The sequence below is a fragment of the Equus caballus genome, chromosome 15 (genome assembly GCF_041296265.1).
Source record: "Equus caballus isolate H_3958 breed thoroughbred chromosome 15, TB-T2T, whole genome shotgun sequence".
In the NCBI taxonomy this organism is placed as follows: Eukaryota; Metazoa; Chordata; class Mammalia; order Perissodactyla; family Equidae; genus Equus; species Equus caballus.
Window position 1 is genome coordinate 69322997 of NC_091698.1, and position 22058 is coordinate 69345054.

Sequence of the window (22058 nt, forward strand, 5' to 3'; positions counted from 1 at the left end):
GATTCCTTCCCGGCAGAATCTCCAAGGTTATTTGCTGAGTTCAGGAGCAAACTTCACCTTGGGAGGTTCTGGGCTCCTTAGGGAGGTGTGAGTGGGGGTCTAATCCATGCTCTCAACTCTACAAGTTTAAATAATAGTATTTATGTCTGTAGAAAGAACACAGGACTAGCAGTCAGAGGAAATGGGTTCAAATCCCCACTCTGCCACTTAATTAGTTGTGTGGCATTGGGTAAATTATTTAACCTGTGGAAAGGAGCCGCAGCTCCCTAATCTGTGCAAGGGCCAGCCTTGCCTACCTCAAAAGGCTGTTAAGAGAAAAGAATGCGATGATAAGCATGAAGGTGCTTTGTACACTGGACAGCAGCATGCAAATACATCGTCTTTTCTCTTTCCATGGATGGGGAGCAACATTGGCTGAACTCTCATCCTTCATTCTTCTTTGTCTGTGGAGACACTGTCAGAGTCCAGGTCAGAGACCTAGAACGGCGTTCTCCTTGACCTCAGTCAGGGGCTCTGCCTGTCCTGAGGCCCCACCTCCCACTCCCGGCTTCCACCTCCTCTCTGGAGTCAGTTTTGGGGATTCTCAACTATGTGGGGGCATCAGCCTCACACAACCAAACAAGAACCATGGCAACACTCCTATGATTCTTCCCACAGGGTCCTGTCTCTTAGTTTGGAGGATGCCACAGCTGCCCTCCATCAAACGCCCCAAACCCCGTACAACGTATGATGGAGCTACCAGCTGCAGCCCCCTGCAGGGTCTATTTGCTTATTTCTGCCCCCAGTCTGTCGCCCTCTCAAGTCCAATGAGTTTTTTCCCCACTATGTACCCCTGATTATCCTAAATCCCACAGCTATCTTTTTCAGGTAGTTTAGGGTTGGGGAAAAGGTGAAATGTGCATAAAGGAATTATTTTTAAAAATTAAAATCTTTCGACAGATGGACATCATGTGTCTCCAGTTGTGAAACCCTGAGAAGGACACAACATTGCCTGTGGAAGAAGATTCCAGTAAAGAATACATACAATAGAACATCTTTCAGCCATAGAAAGGCATGAAATTCTGACACATGCTACAATACGGATGAGCCTTGAAGACATTACGTTAAGTGAAACAAACCAGACACAAAAGGACAAACATTGTATGATTCGACTACATGAGGTACCTAGGGCAGTGAAATTCATAGAGAAAGAAAGTAGAATAGTGGTTATCAGGGACTAGGGAGAGGGGAGAATGGGAGTTAGTGTTTAATGGGGACAGAGTTTCAGTTTTAGAAGATGAAAAATTCAGGAGATGGATGGTGGTGATGGTTGCACAACAATGTGAATGTACTAAATGCCACTGAACTGTACGCTTAAAATACTTAAAATGGTAAATTTTATGTTATGTATATTTTACCACAATAAATTTTTTTATTAAAAAAAGAAAAAAAAATTTAAAATCTCCCCCCCTTACTGGACCATGAGCATCTTAGGGGCAGAGACTATTTCTGTTCTGCTGCCCTCCACTGTGTCATTATCATCTACATGGTACCTGGCACATGGTAGGGCCTCAATAAACTTTCTTTGCCTGAAGGAATGAATGAATGGTATCTTAGGATTTAGTGACAAGACTGGGGTCATTCTATTGATAACTTTCACGAGTTTATACATATCCCTTCTATGAGAAATACAGCATTCTACACACAGTAGGCGCCTAATACACGTCAGTAGATGGTGACAACAATGAACACGAGGTTGAAAAGTCCGTCCCCCAAATCTCAAAGCCAAATGAACAGAACAAGATATATGAATAGGGCTAAGTTTAACAGTATCTTTTTAAAAAACTTTCTTTCACGAGAGGGCTAGTAACTTGTACTTCATATTTTGTTCAAGGATTTAGTTGCCATAACATAATGATAACTTGGAAATTTGACATGTGATGTGGGAAGTTTGGGGTGGCTGGTTCACTGGTTGCATCTCCTGAGAAAATTCTCAAACTAGGAAAAAACACTCTGACAGTGACACACAAAGGCTGGTACTTATAATTACTGTCCTCAGTGTTTAGGGGAAAGAAGTTTTAATTATGGGCTGAAGAACAGATGTCAAATCCCCAGCCATCCTTCTGCCGTTTACTGTTTGTTATGTCACCCTGGAGCCCGTCCATCCCGGCAGCAATTTTCATGGGAAGCATCAGTGTGTGGCCAGAAGTGCATGGTGATGGATGGGCTCACGTGAGGAGAGCTGGAAGGCTGGGCCTCGGGCTTCCGTTGGCTCTGGCCTTCTTTGCTTCTTTGGTCACTTTGTTCCCCTTCCCCCACAGCCCTCCTCCATCACTTTCATCTTCCCCTACAGAGCTGGATTTTCACAAGAAATGTGGACTCTCATTTCAGTTCCTGCAGCACTGGCTCGTCAAATACAGAAGAGAAGGCTGCAGAAACACCTCTGCTCAGGATGTCCGTGTTGTCCATGCCACCCATGGGTAGCGAGAATTCTAAGAAGGGAGAGGGCCATCTCCTGGACAGCAGAGGGAAGAGGTGAGTGGCTTTCTTGGTCTTTTCACTTGGCACCCCAGGAGAGAACCCTTTAGCCATCCTGACCTTGTCCAGTCATTCCAGTGCTTCCTGGGGCTCTTCCCAGGTTTGCTGGCTGGCTCAGCCATTTCCACCAGCAGACCTGATCACCCATCTCCCTTACTCTTCTGAACTAAGCATGGATAATTCCCCTTCCGTTTTATTTAAACTAAGATAATGCTGGGATTTTGCAGAAGGAACTTTGCCAGAAATCTAAGGAAAAACCCAAACATTTGGAACAGTTTCCTAAGCCTGGTGGACTTCATTAGTCAAGATCCCTGGTCCTTCTCCTGTTCCTATTTAACTCAGTTCCTAGACCAGCTACACAAAGCCCTAACCTGATAGGCACATGTTAGCTTTAGTAGATACAGCCGGTTTCCAGAATGGCTATCCCATTTTCCACTCCCATAGCAGTGAGGAGAGTCCCATGGCTCAAGATGCTGGCCCTCCTCTGTTGTTGCCTGTCTTTTTTATTTCACTCCCTTTGGTGGGTATGTATTAGTATCAAGTTGTGATTTTAATTTATATTTCCCTGAAGAAAAGCATGTGGAGCACCTTTGCTTGTATTTCTGAGACATTAGATTATCCTCTTTTGTAAAGTGCATTTCAAGTTTTTTGCACAGTTTTACCTGGAGATAAGCCCTTTGTCAGCTATAGCTATTTTAAAAATCTTCTGCTCGTCCGCAGCTTGCCTCTGTTCTCTTACGCTTCACACTCAGATGGCCAATGACGTCTTCCTGTAATATAAAACCGAGAGTTAGAAAGACTGACTCTACAGTACGGCCAGCTGCTTTTACTTGATTGCATTTCCAAATCACTTTTCAGAAAGTCAATAATATTTATAATTCAGCACCACAGAAGGTGCCCTTGTGCCCCCTCTCAATCAATACCCCCCTGAAAAAGTAAATTCTATCCTGACCTCTATCACCATAGATTTGTTTTGCCTGTTCTTGACTTTCACATGAATGGCATCATACAGTGTGTACTCTTTGTGTCTGGCTCCCTTTGCTCTACATTATGTCTGTGAGATTCCTTCACTTTGTGTGTTGCAATAGTTTGCTCTTTTTCATTGCTATATGATATTCCAGTTTATAAATACACTGCAGTTTGGATTGTTTCCACATTGGTGCTACAATGAATAAAGTTGATATATAGTCATGTAAATTTATATAATATTTATATTTATAAACATGTAAAATACATGAAGCTATATTCTTGTATGTCTTTTGATGGCCAAATGCAATCTTGGGCCTATACCTAGGAATGGAGTTGCTGGGTCCTAGGGTATGAATGGTGCTTTTATTTAAGTAGATACTGCAAGTTTTCCAAAGTGGTTGTACCAGTGTATATTCCCACACACAGCGTATGAGAATTTCAGTTGTTCCACTTCCTCTCTAACACTTGGTATTGTCAATGTTGTTGTTTTTAATTTGGGCCCTTCAGCAATGTGTATATCTCAGCGAAGTTTTAATTTGCATTTTTCTGATGACTAATGACATGAGCACCTTTTCATAAGCTTTTTGGCCACTTGGATGTCTTCTTTTGTGAAGTGTCTGTTGAGTCTTTTGTACATTCATAAACTTTGGTTTGTTTGTATTTTTCTTATTGATTTGTCAGAGTTCTTTATATATTCTAGATATGAATCCTTTGTCAGATATAAGTGTTGCGAATATATTTCTCACAGTCTGTGGTTTGCCTTTTCATTCTCTTAATGATGTCTTTGATGAATGGAAGTTCTTAATCTGAATCAAGTGCAATTTATCAATTGTTTCTTTGCCTTCAGGGAGACACTCTGCCTTGGGTTCCCTCTCTGCTCTTGGCTCCCAGGCTGCAGGCTGTTCTGTCTTGACCTGCAGGTCCCTACCCTCCCCTTCCCACAGATCCCTTCTGCTCTGTTGCTGTCAATTCCCTGGATGGAGGCTGAAGCTGTTACTCTTCTTTGGATAACCAGAATCTCTCTTTTTCTGTTTCATGCCTGGACTTATTTCTTCTGTGGCCATAGATCTTGATGGCTGGAACTATGCATCCTCCCAGGGGACTCCCTGTCTGTTATCAGCAGTCAGTACTCCTTCCCTAGCTTCCTCTGCATTTCATGGTCCAGTCTGAGCCCCACCCTGGGCTCACTTACCAAGCAGAGGTGATGCACTCATCCTTATGAAGTCCTTCCTGGCTCTGGCTACATACCCTGCTACTTTGACAGGTGACCTTTGACACCCTTCAGTTTTCTCTCATCAAGGGAACACTTCTCAGGATCTCCATTCTACGGGATTACAACAGAAAGTTACTTATCACCTCAGGACCAAGATCTAACATCACAGGCTCAACATTTAAACTTCAAATTTAAGCCCAGCATAATCCAACCAAAACTGATTCAAATGGCTATGAGCATCTCATTGCATATCTCGAAAGGGCCACTAGAACTGCCCCTCTTCCTCCTTCTAAGGAGTTCTCCACTGGGAAGCGAAGTGATTTGGAAATGCAATCAAGTAAAAGCAGAAGTCCATAAACTTGGAAGAGAAAAAATTACATCTTCATTTCTACAAAACTCTATTTGAAAATTAGCATTTCTTTTCATTATGAATGCAGACAACAGACTACAACCTTAGCAGTGCCTGTACTGTGTCACCAAGAGCAATCCCAGATACCTCCACATCACATTGGAGTTGTTGACAATATTTTGAATTATCATTCACACTTGTCACTATTTCAGTATTACAGAAGTTAGTAGACCCACCACTAGATCTTGCATTTAACGTGTTAAAAAAAGAAGCAAATATAATACTATCTCACAAATTTGTTTCTTAAAAATATTCTGATAATTTTATTTCAACGTAATTCATGCCCTTAAAAATATTATTCTGAGAAGGAACCCATAGGATTTACAAAACTGCAGAAAGGGTCCCAGGAATGATAAAGGTGAAAAAGCTCCTGTGGATGAGAGATTCTCTTAAACCCCTAGCAACTTAAAGTCACACGGTCACCAGCAGCTGTGCTTCCGGGTTGGGTGGTGCCTACTGTCTGCACCATCCTCGTTAACATGTTGCTTTGGGGGTGGGAGTCGGAGAAGCTCAAGGGGCCCAGGCATGTGGCTCCACTTTTCTCTGGATTCTGGCATTCCAGGGATTCTGAAAGAACAGGGCATCTCTTCTGCAGGTCAGAGGAAATGGGTAGCTATCCAGCTAAATAGATTTCATGCTTGACTTCAGGGGAATAGCCCAAATGATGATCTGTTTGGGAGAGTAAATTAAAGAGGTAAGCGGGCATGCTGGTTTTATTTGGTTTAACTTTTGCTAGTCTAGTTGCTCCCCTAAGCATTTCGAAAGAAGAATATAGGTTGTCAGACCGCTTTTCCCAGCATTGCTCTCTCTCCCACCCCTCAATTCAAATTTTGGCCAAACCCTGCTTTTCAGGAGGCACTGACCTTGGATTAGCTTGAAGGGAAGGATCTCTTCTCTCTGCAGGCCAATTGAAACATGACAATTTCTTTTCTCACAACTCCGTATACTGAGTCCTGATTTCACTCACTCCTCCCATCCTTATCTCTCCTAATCACTAGCCTTCCTTGCATTTCGTGGACCAGAATGCTCATGAAGAAGAGGTATCTTCCCTTCCTAGGAACAATGCTTCTATATTCTCATTTGATGTTGAATAAAATGTAAAATGGGAGCGGTTTGGTAACATGATGTGTGAGTCCATTTTCTTGACTCATGCCTTGAAGAACCAGCAAGATTTCCAGGTCCTTAAAATTGAAGACGGATGCTTCATATTGCTATCTAAAAATCCTTAAACAGCATATTTCGCTTTGACTCCCCCCACCCCTATCCTGTACCTTCCACCCTCCTAATGCATCCTAACCTTCCATTTCATCATACAAGCCACTGGAATGGTTGTGAGTGGGATGAAAGACACTTCCATTGACACCTTTGTCTCCTGCAAAGAATGGTGTTGACATGGCTACAACCACCTTCTCCTCCCTTCTCCCCATTAAAGTCACTTATTTTGAATGTTTGTGTTATTTTCAAAGAAAAGAGACTGTAGCAGACTCTGCTCATGACATTCTTCCAAGGAGCTGTAAGTTCTCTATAAAAAGCTAAGCTGTCATTTTTTGTTATCAGGACTACTAGCCAAATTGTTGAAGTTGACAGACTTTTATTAGTTGTTTTTGCAATACCCTGTCTTACTATGGAGACAAATGGGGGAACTCTGCTTTCACACTGGCTTTGTTTTAAAGTTCTTAGATGTGTAACACAAATGAATGGTTTTGAGCTGTTTCCAACCTGTAGTGATGGGTGTCAGTTTCTTGGACACTACTCTGAAATCTGGGACTCTGAGCAGTGTTGTAATGATTGAAGGCAAGCCGTCCTGGACTGAGCAGTGGACTCTGGGTCAGGACCAGAACTCAGCAGTTCTAGTGCTGACCCTTCCTCTAACTAATGTGTGACCTTGGGTAGGTCCTTTAATGTTTTTGGTCCCCAGTCAACTCATCTATAAACGAGAGAGGAGGCCTAGATGAGATCTATGTGCCTTCCAGCTCTGCCATTTTATTATTCTAATAAATGAATCACAAAATAGTCACACAAACATCCCAATTAGAGCAATCAAGAAAAATAACTGTGATTCTGTTTTATATGGTATTAAAGATTCCCTTTTGACTTTTGAGTCTCTTAACGACTAAATGTGTGTACCCCTGAAACTACTGGATCCCTGTAAACTATTTTTTAAAATTGATTTTGGGCCAGTAAGAAATCCCGTGTCTTATTATCCAGGTCTCAGATTCTGAGTTATGAGAAGCTCTATTTAAAATGGTATGTTTTTCTTGCAGCAATTGTTAAGTGGTCAGATTTTATGATGTTTTAACATTCATTGCCATTCATTATCTAAACACTCTTCTATAATCCAGTGAGTGTGTGAGGTTAATAAGTAGAATGGAATTCATTCCGGGTTTGATTTCATCTGCTGATTCTAGTGGAAGGCCTCTCTCATATCACTTCCTTCTTTCTCAACATGGTTAAGGCAATGAGACTTGGAAAAGCTCAGACTCTGCTCATGGTCTTAAATCTCTGTAACTTCGGGGAAGGAAAAAATGTGGCTCTGTGTCCTCATCCCCAAGTTTAACAACTGTAAAGCATGGTGGCATTTCACATGAAGAGAAATCTATTCATCGTCATTCTATTTTTTTTTAAAGTTTTATTTTTTATTTTTTCTCCCCAAAGCCCCCCCGGTACATAGTTGTATATTTTAGTTGTGGGTCCTTCTAGTTCTGGCATGTGGGACGCTGCCTCAGCGTGGTTTGATGAGCAGTGCCATGTCCGCTCCCAGGATTCGAACTGACGAAACACTGGGCCGCCTGCAGCGGAGCGCACGAACTTAACCACTCGGCCACGGGGCCAGGCCCCATTGTCACTCTATTTTTTGAGTGATTAAAATATTCACCATATTGCTTTCTTACTTTTCAAATACAGGATTTTCCCCCCTGTATAATGCTCATAAGACCTAATCATGTTTTAATGTTATATTCCATTTATTTGTTTGATTTTATAATGCTCCAAGAAAGAATAACGGGGGAAAATGGCTTCAGAGTGCACAATGACATTTCACAGTCCAGCTGCATCTCAGGCGAAGGCAGCCCTGATCAAGCCGCTACTGAACGCAACACTTCGCCCGTTTAAGATTATGGGGTGCCACTGACCGATCCTTGGAAGGCTGTGTCCTTTTCGTCAAGTCATTCCCCCATTGAACAAGGCTCTCTCTCCCCTACCTTCCCATTTCTGGCTCCACCACCACCACTCCCTCCTGAGTTCACACTAACACTTGTACTTGGACTACATTTTCCAAAACATATACTTAGAGTTTCGTTTACTGATTGCTTTGCTGCACTCCAAATGGCCCAGCATTTTGTCGATGAAAGAGTGTAAATCATGCCTTACGTGGGATACAGTAGGATGTGATGTTTAGAGAAAGGAAAATATGCTTCCTTATAGAAGCACCAGGCACTAAACCATCTGGATTGGAGAGAAAAATTTCAGTCATTTATCCTGATGTTTTGTCTACATAGTACCAAACATCTGGAACCTGGGTGACAGACTGAATTTTTCACTTCACATCCAGATGTTTTTGTATTATGCTGAAATAACCCAAAGAAGTCAGCTACATTTTTAAGAATTGAAATAGTAAAAGCATAAAAGTTATACTAATTTCATTTATTAAGTTTTGAGATAGAAAAGATGAATGAAATAGAAGCAAACTTCTGGTTGGTTCTTTATGTAATATGCTAGTTTTTTTAAAAAGCCATATGTTTTGTAATTCAACTATAAGAAATAAAAGAATTATGAAGGAATATCCCCAGAAATAGTCTGTCACTAAAAATATAACGATTTGGATTGTTGTTCAACAGTTGAAATGCTCAGATCCTGCAAATTCAGGTAAGACTTGGTCAGTTAAAAGATAAGAAATCACTCTCAAAAATAGTAGCTTAACAGCTTAAGAAATGAAAGTTTCACTCCAAGAGACTCTCTGGGAATACACTTATTCCTTGCACGCAAATGGGAAGGCATGGTCAATAGGTTATCAAGGTTTTCCAAGGAGACTTCACAGACTTTTAAGAGATGCGTTTCTGAGAAGTACTTTTAATAGTTCAAAATGGAAAATCAGATTCCAACCACTGGAGCCACCTTGAACATCTGTCACAAGAACACGAGCAGAAAGGAAAGTTTAAACATTCCGCAACACAACCATTTGAAAAACAAAAATTGTGTTCTTTTGAGAATTTCTCTCGTTCTGTCTCACATTAAATGGAGTTGGGTCTAATACTTATTAGAAGACATATTTAGAACATACATCTTATATTAGAGGACATGGCATTTAATCTAGCTCTCAACTGCCAACAGGCTTTGTGGGCATTTCTATGCCATGAAATTTCCAATATATTTTTCATTATTTCCACAAAGGCATATAGAGTGTGCACATGACACATAGCTGTACTGTTGAGCTGAACTGGCCTGGTGCAGCGTTTTTGCTGACTCAGCACATGGTTTCTCTTTTCCAGATTACTAAAACAACTTTCCTCTGGACTAAAGGCTTTGCAGAAAGCAGCGGGCAATAGAAATACAGAGGGGCCTTATTGTCACCCTGATTATACCAAGTCTGAAGGCAAATGCAAAATCAGGCCCAATTTTTCCAGCTTTAGAGAATAAAAAAGATTCCCCTTGCCTGTCCCCCACCCCTGGCACCCGTGGGAGTCATATTTACTTGGAATACAGCTTGTTTTTCACCCATCAATTTGTACCAGGCCTCTTCCCCTTGGGGTAAGACTCTGATGCAGGTTGCCTTGCTTTTTTTATGCTTTGTGTGGAGTATTTTAAGCAAGGCAGGTCAATCTCGGTTTTATGGTCTAGCACCAGCAAACATTTAAGAGCTGTACACTGAGGAAGCCGCACATCCTAGACATTGCATAGACACTAGTAGGGCCGGGGGTGACCTGGGGTCACAGCACTTGTCCACTTTCTCTGCCTGATTGATTCAGTGCTGGAGCCTCCAGACAGTTAGGGTTGTGAATGCATGCGGACCACAACCTACAGGCTAAACCGCCATGGGCGGTTTTTATACACATCGACCGTTCTCAAAGTTCGGTTCTGTTCCCTGACACATTCAGCAGTCTGGCGCGTTGGGAATCGCTGGCTCCAGGGTAGCACGTGGAACAGGGTCAGGAAGAACACTGTGAACCTCCGGTCTCCCCAAAGCCCCCCACTTCCCCCACCTTTAGCCTCCCCCACGACCAACTCGCTAATCAATGCAAATGTCGTAGGAGGCCAGGCCCGCAATTGGCATTCCAGAGAGCACAGACCACCAGCCGAGCTTTAAATAAGTGCAGATGTGACGGGCAGGAGAGCCAGGGGGGGCCGCCTCTCCGTCCCGCACCTCCCTCCGCGCGCAGGCCGGTGCACACCGCCCCGGGCCCTGGCTGTGTGCACAAGGCGCCCGCGGCGGCTGCGGGGAGTATGTCCGGGGGGAATGGGGTGCGCACCAAGTAACAGGAGAGGGAACGGAGGCCCCCGAGTTCGAGGGCAGCGCGGGAATGGTGTGAGCCCCGTCGTCCATAACTTCCTCGGCCCCACTGCTTCTTCCCTAAAGTGGCTGGAGAGTAACACACCCTCGTCGCCAGCCGGGGCTTCCAAGGGCCCGACTGCCGGGCCGTGGTCGGGAAATCCCGAACCTGGCCGGCCCGGACCGCTGAGGAGGCTTCTCTCTTCCACCGGAGGGATGCGCTCCTGCCCGCGATACCCCAAAGTCTGCATCTTCTCCCCTGCTTATCCCCACCCCACCCCACGCGGAAATTCACCTTCCCGTCCCAACCCCAGCCCAGCTCCAGAGCGCAGAGCTGGGCGCCGAGACCAAAGGGCGCTGTTGGAGACGTCCCGGTCTGCGGGCCGCAGTGTGCGGTCCGGAGAGGGCGGGCGGAGGCAAAGGGAGAGGTCAACCCCAGGCCAGTCCCCAAACCCGGGTTAAGGTCGAGGGGCGCTTCCCTGGGGCGGGATTCGGCCCGCAAGCTCAAGGCGCGGGGCAGCTCATCTCCGCAAAGAGCCGGCGCAAGTAGTGACCCGCAGGCCCCGCTGTAGCCGGACTCCAGGCTCCGCGTCTAAAGGGCTTAGAGGAAAACAGACGAAAGAGACAAGAGAAAAAACGGAGCCTCGCGCAGTCTTTGGTGTTTCGTCTGCCCTGAGCCTGGTTCGAATTTATTCACGAGCATCCCCTCAACTCCCCTGTCTCGGGGCAGCTCCACTAACCCCGTACGGTCCCGGGGCTCCCAGCCCGCGAGGCCACCGTAACCTACGGTCTCGTCCTCTAACCCAGGCCCTTGGGGTCCGAGCAAACCCCCTTTCACCTATCCCCGCTTGTCACCGCGGGCACCACTCCCGTGCCCCTGGAGGGTGGCGGTAGTCAGAGCTGTCCACCTCCGCGGCCCGACGAGGCGCCCAGACCCCACAGCACCCTCGCCCCAGGGACCCCAACCCAGGCCCGGTGCATTCCGGTCTCCCCGCGCCCCGCCGCTGCGGGAGCGGCTCCCCTCGGAAACCTGCCGGCGGGAGGGGCCGGCCGCCGCTCCTGGTGCAGGCCCTCCTCCGCAGAGCGGCCCTGCCGCCCAGCCCGGTCGCCCCGGGCCTTCGATCGGCCTCCAGACACCCGTTTAGGGGGCTCTCTTTACCCGGCGCCCCAGCGCCTCTGGACACCCCGTCGGCCGCGGGCACGCTCGGCAGGACGCCGCGCAGAGACCGCCTGCTGGAGCCCCGGGGCTGCGAGCGTTATCCCGCGCCGCCGGCCGGCCCGGGCGTCCCTCCCTCCCCGCCCGGCGCGGCGCGAAGGGCTCCGGGCGGGAACCGCCGGTACCAGAGGGCACCGCACCCTCCGCGCGGCAGCCCCACAGCGCCCGGAGCCACGTGCACCGACCAGGCGCCGCACCCGGCCGGGGTCCCAGCTGTCCCCGGAGCCGGAAGGAGCCTCCGCGCCGCCACCCAGGGTGCGCGCCGCCGCCGCCAGCCTGCCGCGCCCGCCGGCACCTGCACCCTCCTCTGCCGCTTGCCTTTCCATCCGCGCGTAGAAATGCCTCGAACTTTAAAAAAAAGTGTGTTTTTCAGAGTCAGGCACGAAAGAAATGAGGGGAATACGACAATGCGAGCGCCAAGGCACAGAAACGCCAGCCGGCCCAGAGCGACCTTGCTTGGCGCAGAGACTCTTACCGAGCGGGAGAGGCAGCAGCGACGGGTGTGCGGAAAGGGGAGCGATTCGTAAAAGAGAGAGTGATGAACACCTTCGAGTTATATCGAAAACCTATCCAAACCCTTAATTTCTGTTTGTGGACCTGGCCTAAGTGAAATGCCAATTGTAAGCAAAACCAAAAACTTGCATTTATTGATGCAAGTCCTGTTAAAAGAGGCCAACGGGAGTATGAGGCACATGGCAATTAAGTTGCTAGGTGATGCAGCTACTATACTATACGTTACGGAGACGTTCTAAAGAGTTTTTCTATTATATTTTAAAGTGCAAAATTAGCTAAGCAACTTTCCCAAGAGTAAACAATCCCAGATAATATGGTTACTTTCCTAATGTAAAAATTCTTGGTGACGTGTCACCTAAAACAGTACTCACAAGGTTTCCGATTGTGTCACGTAAACAGCGGAATATAACCAGGCTAAAGAACTAAGACCCCTTATGTAAATACCTGATTCCGTCATTCAAAAATAGTTGTTGGTTTGTGTAGTAAATCTAAATAACAGGGCCAAGTTTAGCTACCCTTTCATGAATATCTCAACTTTCCTCCGACCCCAAGGAAGACAAACTCCAATGTCAGTATTTTGTTCTTTAGAGGGAATAAATTGTCCTTTCATCCGCCTGAGGTGCTCAGGAATGAGATGTGCTAACCATTCATATGAGGATATTTTGGAAGATGGTGCAGGTGTGGGCTGACTTAAATTACTCGCTTTTGTGTTTTTCTAAAAGGTCAAATGCAGGATCTGGTTTTCGGGAAGGCAGAGAGAATACGATTTCCTGACATGAGTTAAAATGCCCATGTGCCCAGCCTCAGATGGAGGAGATAATACAGACCTGATAAGGCATTTAGCTGATGTACCCTGAAAAATGATGTGCCTATCAGCATGCATATCATCAATCAAAAATTATTTAATATTTGCTTTCAATTAACCAAATGACTCCACCATTTGGAGAGTTTTCACAAATAAGCGATTAGTAAAATGATCAGTAAAATCTTCCACACTCTCTCATTCATTTAATGGTAAATGATTGAGCAGTACTTTAACTAGTAGGAATATTTAGTAGTTTGGGAATTAGTGCTGCAGTTAAAAATAGAATGCAAGAATTTCACAGTTAAATTTTCTAAACTAGTAGAAAATATTAACAGAATTACTCAAGGGTTTTTTTTTTTTTAATCATTTTGGAACAAAGACTAAATTTAGGAAACAAATCAGAACAGCTCTAACATCTGAAGACATAAGCAAGTTGAGCATATGGTTTCTGGAATGATTTTCTATATAAAATAGCTTAGTGGCCTTAAAAAAAACTCTGCTTAATTAAACGTATAAAATTGGCCATATTAGGATTTTTTTTGTCTTATATAACTAGAATTCCTTGCATACCAATATAGGAAACTAACAGCTAACTTGGCTATATTCCCTAAGTATCAGTAATTTAAATGAATATAATTGACCTTATTAAGATGAATCATAGGACATAAAAGCTAGTGAGGAAAACTCTTTATATACAATTATGCAGATCAGTAATAGTTTTTAAGTCACTAATAACTACACATAAATTTTCTGGGTTGAGGGAGAGACTGTAAATCTATCTTGTATAATTTTCTAGCCATCTTTTAATATGAGATAAATTATAGCATATAAACATCCTTGGGATCTGTTTTACTATAAGGAAATAATTTCCTTTGCTGTCAGAGATACCCATGAGGGCAAATTTTTATTATATATTTGAGAGCTGTTAAATCTGATAATTAAACACATAATTTCAAACCATTTCTCAGAAAAGTTCTCAGACTATTAATAGTATTTTATTTCTGAGAGATGCATTTAAAAATACAAAATTAGTGGCATTAATATTGGATTTTCTCAACTAAGAATCTGTACATAGAACAGGAAATATGTGCAAATAAAAACTAAGGATCAAGGTCCAGGTAAAGAAGGACGTTAAAAATTATGCACGGCAGAAAAATAAGCTATTTTCCGAACAATTCTTGCAGTGTTTTCTCTCTTAAGGTCTGCCCTTTACAATGATGAAACTGTTCAGGGATCTGCTCCCCAACTTCGCACAACTGCAGCTGTGTGTATGTGTTGTGTGTGCGTGCGTGTGTGTGTGTGTGTGTGTGTGTGTGTGTGTTTCAATCTCCATCTGCCTTTGCAGGGCAAAGAAATAAAGGAAGAAGGAAAATCTTGAGCTACTCTGACACACATAAAGACTTATAGTTTATTAATCGGAGAATTTAGCTTATCCCCTCCGCTATTCATCTGAAATTAATTAAGTGTGTAGAATTACAAGGTGGGTGTATCTGAGACAGCAGGCCCTACCCGGACTAATCAAAAGGGCACATGTTGAATGAGCACAATTTAGTTAAGGTTAATCCAGTGAAGATGATACCTCCCTGGTCTTAATTACTCTAGGTGATAGATGGTGGAATGGGAAAATAGGAAGGAAGGGAAATTCAGTCCTACTGAATACCAGGATTTTCTAATTTAATTTAGCTCTCTGTTTTCACAGAAGCAAACAGTTTCCATTCAGAGGGCAGGACCACACTCTTTGGGTTCCTGTTTAAGGTGGGTAAAAGAAAAAAGTAATTGCACGCGTATTTTAAGAAAAATAAATGGAAAACAAATATGTAGCTTTCAAAGGTGTTGGTGATAATGTGCCTTTCCTTACAGACATGTCAGTTCAGAATTTTATTACAGCTCAGTGAATTCTTTGTGATTTCTGCTGGGGGTTGGTTGCTTTTTTGAACTTTCTTCTGAGTGCCGAGAGACGGTCAACGTGCTGAAATCAGTAGAGACATTTCTGTACCTACAAGACTTCATTAATGAAACGAACACATATGTATTGTTAAAAACAATACACTTTAAACTATTAATAAGTACACAGCTAACCACTATGGATGAATTGCACAAACATAATGTTGAGCAAAAGAAGCAGATGCAAGAATACACACATTATGATTCCATTTAAATAAAGCTCAAAAACAGACAACACAGATCTATAGTGTTACCAGTCAGGATACTGATTACCCTCAGGGGAGCGGTCTGCAACTGGAACGTGGAACAAGAGGGGCTTCTGGGGGCGATGACAATGTTCTCTTTCTCAAGCTGGGTCCTGGTTACACAGGTGTGTCCACTTTATGACAACTGATGGAGCTTATGAATTTGTGAACTTACGATTTGCACATTTTTCTGTATATACATTTTATTTCAATAAAACATTTACTTTACAAAATGAAAATGAATAAGAGAAAACATTACTAAGAAGTAAGGGAATGAGATAGTAGGACAACACATTTTTTAAAGAGGGGTGAGGGCTGAGGGTATAATTCCAGAAGAGAGAAAATGCATCAAAATATCTAGCAAAATATTATTAACAAAGTCTTAATGTGTTCACTTTGCCACCTTAATATCTACACACCCACAAACAGATTATTCCTCAGTATCCAGACCTCACCAAATATCTGGATCTTTCTTGTTTCTTTTGCATGTTACAGTCGAAGTCTGATTAAGGGGTTCAAGAACCTTATTCTTTGTCACTGTTTAAAATGCAGCCCTCCCCCCCCCAAAAAAAGCTCATTTTCTCCTTGCACATGCATTAAAAAATCATCAGATGATTTCCTCGTTCTCAGTTTTGTGATGTATTTTCTGTTCAAGAGGGGGTATCTGTTTCTGATTTATTAGCATTTGATCCCCTAGTTTCCTGCCATTGATCAAGCCTAATACTTAACTCAGCTGATGAGTTTTATATGAAAACTGATATTTCAGGAAGACAGAAGGTTGAACCCATTTTTAATAGTTTTTTCCCTTCATCTCTTTCAGAGTTTGACATGCACGGGAGACACCTAGCAAAGCCCAAAACTGTATTTATTTTTCACCACATCTCCCTGGTATAAAACTTTTTGAAAGTAAAATACATATTTATCAGTAGAAGAGATGTTTGTCCAGTGTCATTCACATCCTGTCAACTGTATATACATTTACACCCTCTCTCCAAAACATGCCTTCACCCCACCGCTGTCCGCCATTCAATCTCCAGCAAAGTCATGGGGAATGAGGTCAACTCCTTGGACACATCTGTATTTGATCAGTTTGCACAAAATGGGGGCCTTCCTAACGCTGGACTTCCCCGACGTCCGCCACGACAATAGTTGATTCACCCCCGCTGCCTGAGCCTCCCTCAGGAAACTTTTTTTTCTCTAAGACTATACAATACCCAGACTAAATTCGAGTCTAAGGAGCCTAGGGCATTTCAGTTCCTCTCCTTCCAAGCTGGCAGCACCGTGGCGGAGAATTTCCCTTCTTCACCTGGGAAGATGTTGTTCTAGTTCTTGCTAAAGCTGGGATGGTTTGTGGTCCTTGATCCATTTCAGGACTGGGAAAGAGTAGCAAATAGAACCTGATCAGAAAGTCATCAACATGTTGACAGTATTTCAACCGTTCTAGACCCTGATAGGGTCGGTTCTGTGCTCCCAGGTGCACATCCATGGAGGATTAGCATTTGCCTCTGTGTGTATGTGAGTGTGTGTCTGTTTTTTCTCTCTTTTTTTTTCCCCCGACCCTATTTTCAGCATTGAGTTGTCAACATGTTATTCCAACAGAAAACCTAAAGGATAACTCTGAAGCCTCTTTTTTTTAAAGCGAAAAACAACTTTTAAGATAGACTGATAGCCCCGAGATGGTATTTTGTTAAGCAGATATATATTTTATTCACTTCAATAGAATGGCAATTTAAATGCGAATCAAAAATTGAGGAAAAATCTAGTGTAAACTTTTAAATTAAACATCAACCTGAAGACAGCACGGAAGAAGTTTTATTAAAGTTTGGGGCATGCTTAAATTCATTCTACTGGTAGAGCATTTAAAAAATTCCCCAGCAAGTGTTTACAAAATTTGTTTACCACATTTTAAAAATATATGGGGCTGACTGTCCTTCATTTACAAAGAGGGTGGACCAGGAGGCTGAAAAGACGAGGTAATCAGTTACCTTTCCCCTGACGCGCTTCTGAACGAGCAGGAGGCAAGAGACCCACGAGACAGTCCCCTTCTTCAGGAGCCGTCCGTCCAGTTGAGAGGACAAAGCAAAAATAGGTGAAAATGTAAATAACAGGAAAAAGCAAGAAATCTCAGACAGTCAGTAAGTGGCACAGCCACTAACGTGCAGATTATCCATCCTTTCCCCACGCTAAGCGGATCAAAACCGGTTCTTAGTTTAAGGCTGAAGGCGCTGCTTTTGGTCCCATTGCAGATCGCAATGCTGTTGCTTCTCCTTCACCCCGTCATCGGCTGTGCTGGGGTCAGACAGACCTGCATTATAATCTCAGCACTTCTGGGACCTAGGGCAAGGTACTGAGCCGCTCTGTGCCTTAGGTTCCTTCCCTGTAAATAATGGTGCCACCTCAAGGGACAGGTGGATCAATGAGACGGTGTGCGCAAAGTGCTCAAAGCAGTGTCTGGCACATGCAGCATGCTCAGCACAGTCAGCGCTGACTGGTTCTTCCTCTTCCTGCCCTTCCGCATCCCTCCCACGTCAGCCAGTCGAGTTGTGTTTGACTCTACTGATTCAGTGTGGATGAAAAGGAATTGAAACACTTCAGTAAGCTGCTTTTTACTGCTCACTGCTTCAAGAGAACTGGCTGTCTCCAACACAACCCGACTCAACAGGGATGCAAATTTAGGGTGATTCACATCACCGTGTTTTCCCCTAAGTGCCAAATAACGTAGTGTACAAATAAAGGAACAGCTTTCTCCACCACAAAAGGATGAACTTTTAAAGGTCTTGCAATTGGTGTAGAAATCCTTCTTGGCGCCAGGGCCAATGTTTGGTCCCAAATGTCAATATGCTGGAAAGCCTGACCTTCTTGCATAGTTTTAACTGGTTTCATGCAAGTGACTCAAATGCTTTTTCCCACCTTTGTCTAGTCACACATGTTGGGCAGTTTTCTTACTCATCTCTGCTTCTGAGTCGCCTGATGGCCAAAGGACCCCATTGCCTTCTTTCTCCAGCGATCCCCCTTCTCAGGCGGGGCTTTCTCCTGTCCACATCTTCTGTGTCTGCCTCTGGCTTTTCGAGACACTGTGCATCTCCTGCACTGCCCCTGGCCATTTGCCCCCAGCAGCTTCCTTCTCCACACAGTCCAAACTACTCCTTTCTTCCTTCTTGGCCACCCAGGCCACTCTGCAGCATTAGCCTCTGTTCCCACTCTCTTTGGAATAACACCCTGGTAGTCACCTTTAGGGTTGGAAGCATTAGCCCTCTTGAGAACTCTTCTTTCAAAATCAGACTTTCCCAAGTTTCTCCCTTTGCTTTGCTCCCCAAACCCAGCTCATTGTACCCTTGACCTTTGCTCTGTCTCCCTTCTCTGGTTTTCCTGTTCATGATGCTTCTCTGTCCTTGAGTGAAAGCGGGCGCTGAGGGGAGTGAGGAAGAAGAGTAGCCTTCCTTGGTTTGTCATGTCTTCCTCCTTCTACTGATCCATTATGACAATGCTGGAGCCTGCCACAACCTCCTCCTTCAGAATCGCTTCTGGGAAATCTGCTTAACCCCACCTACCTGCCTGCCAGCACCATCTAAAAGCGTCGTACATTCCAGGTGAGTGTGTTGACACTGTCCCTTGTCCAGGTATGGAAACCCCTTTACTTTTGTGTCGTGTCTTCAGGGATGTTTCTTGACAAGAGCTGTGCCTAATTCAGTTTTTTACAGAACCGGGCGTGTTGCTGTCATTGGATTAAAAGTCCCATCCAATTCTGTTAAATCCAGTTAATTTAAAAAGTGAAGATGATTTGAGGTTGCTCTGAGCAGTAAAGAAAAAGCAGAGAGGATGCCACATCTCTGGCCCCATGATGGAAGATGAACACACATGAAAGAAACAGAGCCAGATCTGCGTGACCGAGAGAGGTACTAGGGCACCAGCCTTGGAGGGAGAAGCTCCCCTCGGGGGCGGAGTCCAGGCCTGTCTGTGTCCCAGGAGCTTTAGGGGGTGGAAAGGAGTGTTCACAATGACTCATACTTGGTGTCCAATTTACTAAGTTTTAAGCAATTGTTTTGAAAATATTCACACACTACTGAGTCACTAACAACTCAAAAACATCAACTTAACAAATTGGATTCCCCCTAACAAGTAAACATTTTTGCACACTTTTGCAATTAAAGTCTTCACAAGTCTAATGTATCAGAATCTCCTAATTGCTTTAATCACCTTAAAAAAATAAATCAACAATAATTTGATGAGACAAAACCCACCAGTTCACTTACACTAAAATCTTACAAAGGGGCTAACACCCTACATTTCAGTGTAATTTTTCTTTTTCTTTGTTTTCATTTTAATTGTTAACTTTTTAGTTCTTTGTTCTTCGCCTTGGGTATGATTTTTACTCAACTACCCTACTGAGTCAGAGTTATTTTCCAAACCAAATTAAGGTTGCACGTACAGCCTTGGAAGGTCTTGATTCAGAACAAGGAACAAGCGACTTGGGTGTGTTTCCGAGAGCAGAGTCTGGCTGGCCAGGCACTTTATTATACAGAGACTTTATTCATTACATCAGAACTGTACAAATCATAGGTTCTGACCAAACAGATACATTTTTATTGTTTTGATCTTAATCTTTCCCCCCAAATGATGCTTGCTCTGAATATCTTACCTTATCCATAGTACAGTCTCATACAAGTCAACTTTGTAACTGCCTCTTCTGGGCATCTTCTCTTCATTTTACAGCGGGTGTAAGCCTATTTTGCTATTGCTGGTGCTCAGTGAGTCCTCGTCCACTTCCATTTCAACTCAGATGTTTGGTAAATTTGGGTTACCAAAACTCTAGGGCTGCAGTATGGATGCTCCACGCTCCACTAACTAACCACGCAAACTCAGGCAGGTCACTTTCCCTGAGCTCCAGCTTCCTATCCTGGACTCCACTTCTGAAGTCCAGTCAGCTGTCACCATCTGTAATGGTTGGCTTCTCAAGTGGCAAAATGTATGTGACATACAACTAGTGCTGTAGCCTTCCAGGGAGGGTGTGACCAGTGTGAGGTGGACCTGGGGAAGTCTAGCGATGGAGTTGATGAGATAAGCGAGATTGAAGGATGGTTAGGGTCCAATCGGAAGAGAAAAAAAGAAAGGGCAGTCTAGAGAGGGGAAAAAACATGAGCAAAAGCCTTGCAGCAGGAATGAGGGGGTCTCAAAAGAAGTGGAATGCAAAATAAAAATATTCAAGAGAAACCATAGTAGTGGAGATACTACCGGAAGGGATATGCGTATTTACTAATGGTGAACCTTGGGCATATCTCTCCTGGCAGCTCTGTTATCTGTTACCTAAACATTTTTCCTACTTGTCAGTTATGTATAGGATTTCCCTTGAGGATATAAGTTCAAATCCAGACACACTTTAGCAAAAGTGTGTGTAGTCTCTCTATCTGCTTTGTGCCCGGGGTTGGAGGGGAAGGGTACCATCTGCCAGAGCCTGAGGTTTATGAGTGCAGTGACTCTGCCACCTTTCCCTCTTCTTGCTCAGCCTCTGCTCTCCGTTTCAGTTTTCTTTGCTATGAGACCAACCCCTCCAAAACACAGTGGCTTAAGACAACAATTTACTATCTTTCATGACTCTGTGGCTTAGCTGGATTCAGCCAGACAGTTTTACTCCACATGATATCAGCTGGGGTCACTCACTTGGCTGCATTCAGCTGCTAGATGGGAAGCTTCATGCGTATGTCTGGTGCCTTGGTGCTTCCCCACGCAGTCCTTCCTCCTGTTGGACTCTCTCCCAACATGGTGGTTTTAGGATGGCCAAACTTCTTACACAGCCACTGGCTTCCAAGAGGGAGGAAGCAGAAGCTGCCTTAAGAAGGCCTGCATTTGGGAGTTCCAGAATGTCATCTCCATGGCATTTTATTGTTCAAAGCAAGTCACAAGGTCAGCCCAGATGAAACAGACCTCTAGATGGGAGGAGGAGTGTGTACAGAAGAGGGTTTGGCAGTAGCCATCTTTGAGGACTATCTGCTTCATCTCCTCCCCTCTGCCTGGCTGTGCATGCAAGCTGCTGGAGGGATAAAAACAATAACAGCAGCCGGCAAATAGACCTCAGAGCCAACAGCAGTCCCCAGGCCAGGTGTTAGAATCTCCCATCTGTGAGCCACTGCAATAAATGCTGGCAGCTCTGCTCGTTTTGACTCTTCATCACACACCTTTGGTTACTACTCTGTTTCTCAAGTGTGAGTCTTTTTTTCCTCTAATTAGACCAAAAGCTCCCAGGGGCAGGACCACCTGTTCTTCTCCCCTGTGGCTAACTATATCTTGAGTCAGGCTGACAGGTTCTGAAGGAAGTTGAATTTGTATAAAGTTCCATGCATTCGTATTTCTTGAGCACTAACTGGAGGTCTGGAGTTATATCCGTGAACAAAGTGCCCGCACTCATAGAGCTTACATCATTATTGATAATGGTAATGATGACCACAATCATATCTACTACGCACTGAGCCCCTATTCTGTCTCTGCCAGATATTGGACCTGTTACTTTATGTACATTATGTCCTTAATCTCGCCAACAGCTCTGTGAAGAGAAGTTACTCTGGTCCTCTTTTACAGAAGAAGAAACCAAGACTTTAAAGAGATTATATAATTTCCCCCAGGCCAGAGTGTATCAGTGACAGAGCCAGGATCCAAATCTGAGACTATGTGTCTCTGACGTGGGGCCATGACCTCCATTCTGTTACTAGCTAGCCATGCAGAACACCGATGCTCAATGCACAGTTTT

General features: G+C 44.2%; 1 long non-coding RNA gene across 1 annotated transcript; it reads right to left on the reverse strand.

Moving 5' to 3' along the window:
* Positions 1–1627: 1627 nt before the first annotated feature.
* On the reverse strand, positions 1628–21158 carry LOC138917700 (uncharacterized). The gene is made up of 3 exons (XR_011426095.1): positions 20975–21158; positions 3180–3287; positions 1628–2494 (listed from the first exon to the last, which is right to left on the reverse strand). It is a non-coding gene; the product is annotated as an uncharacterized lncRNA (long non-coding RNA).
* Positions 21159–22058: the final 900 nt, after the last annotated feature.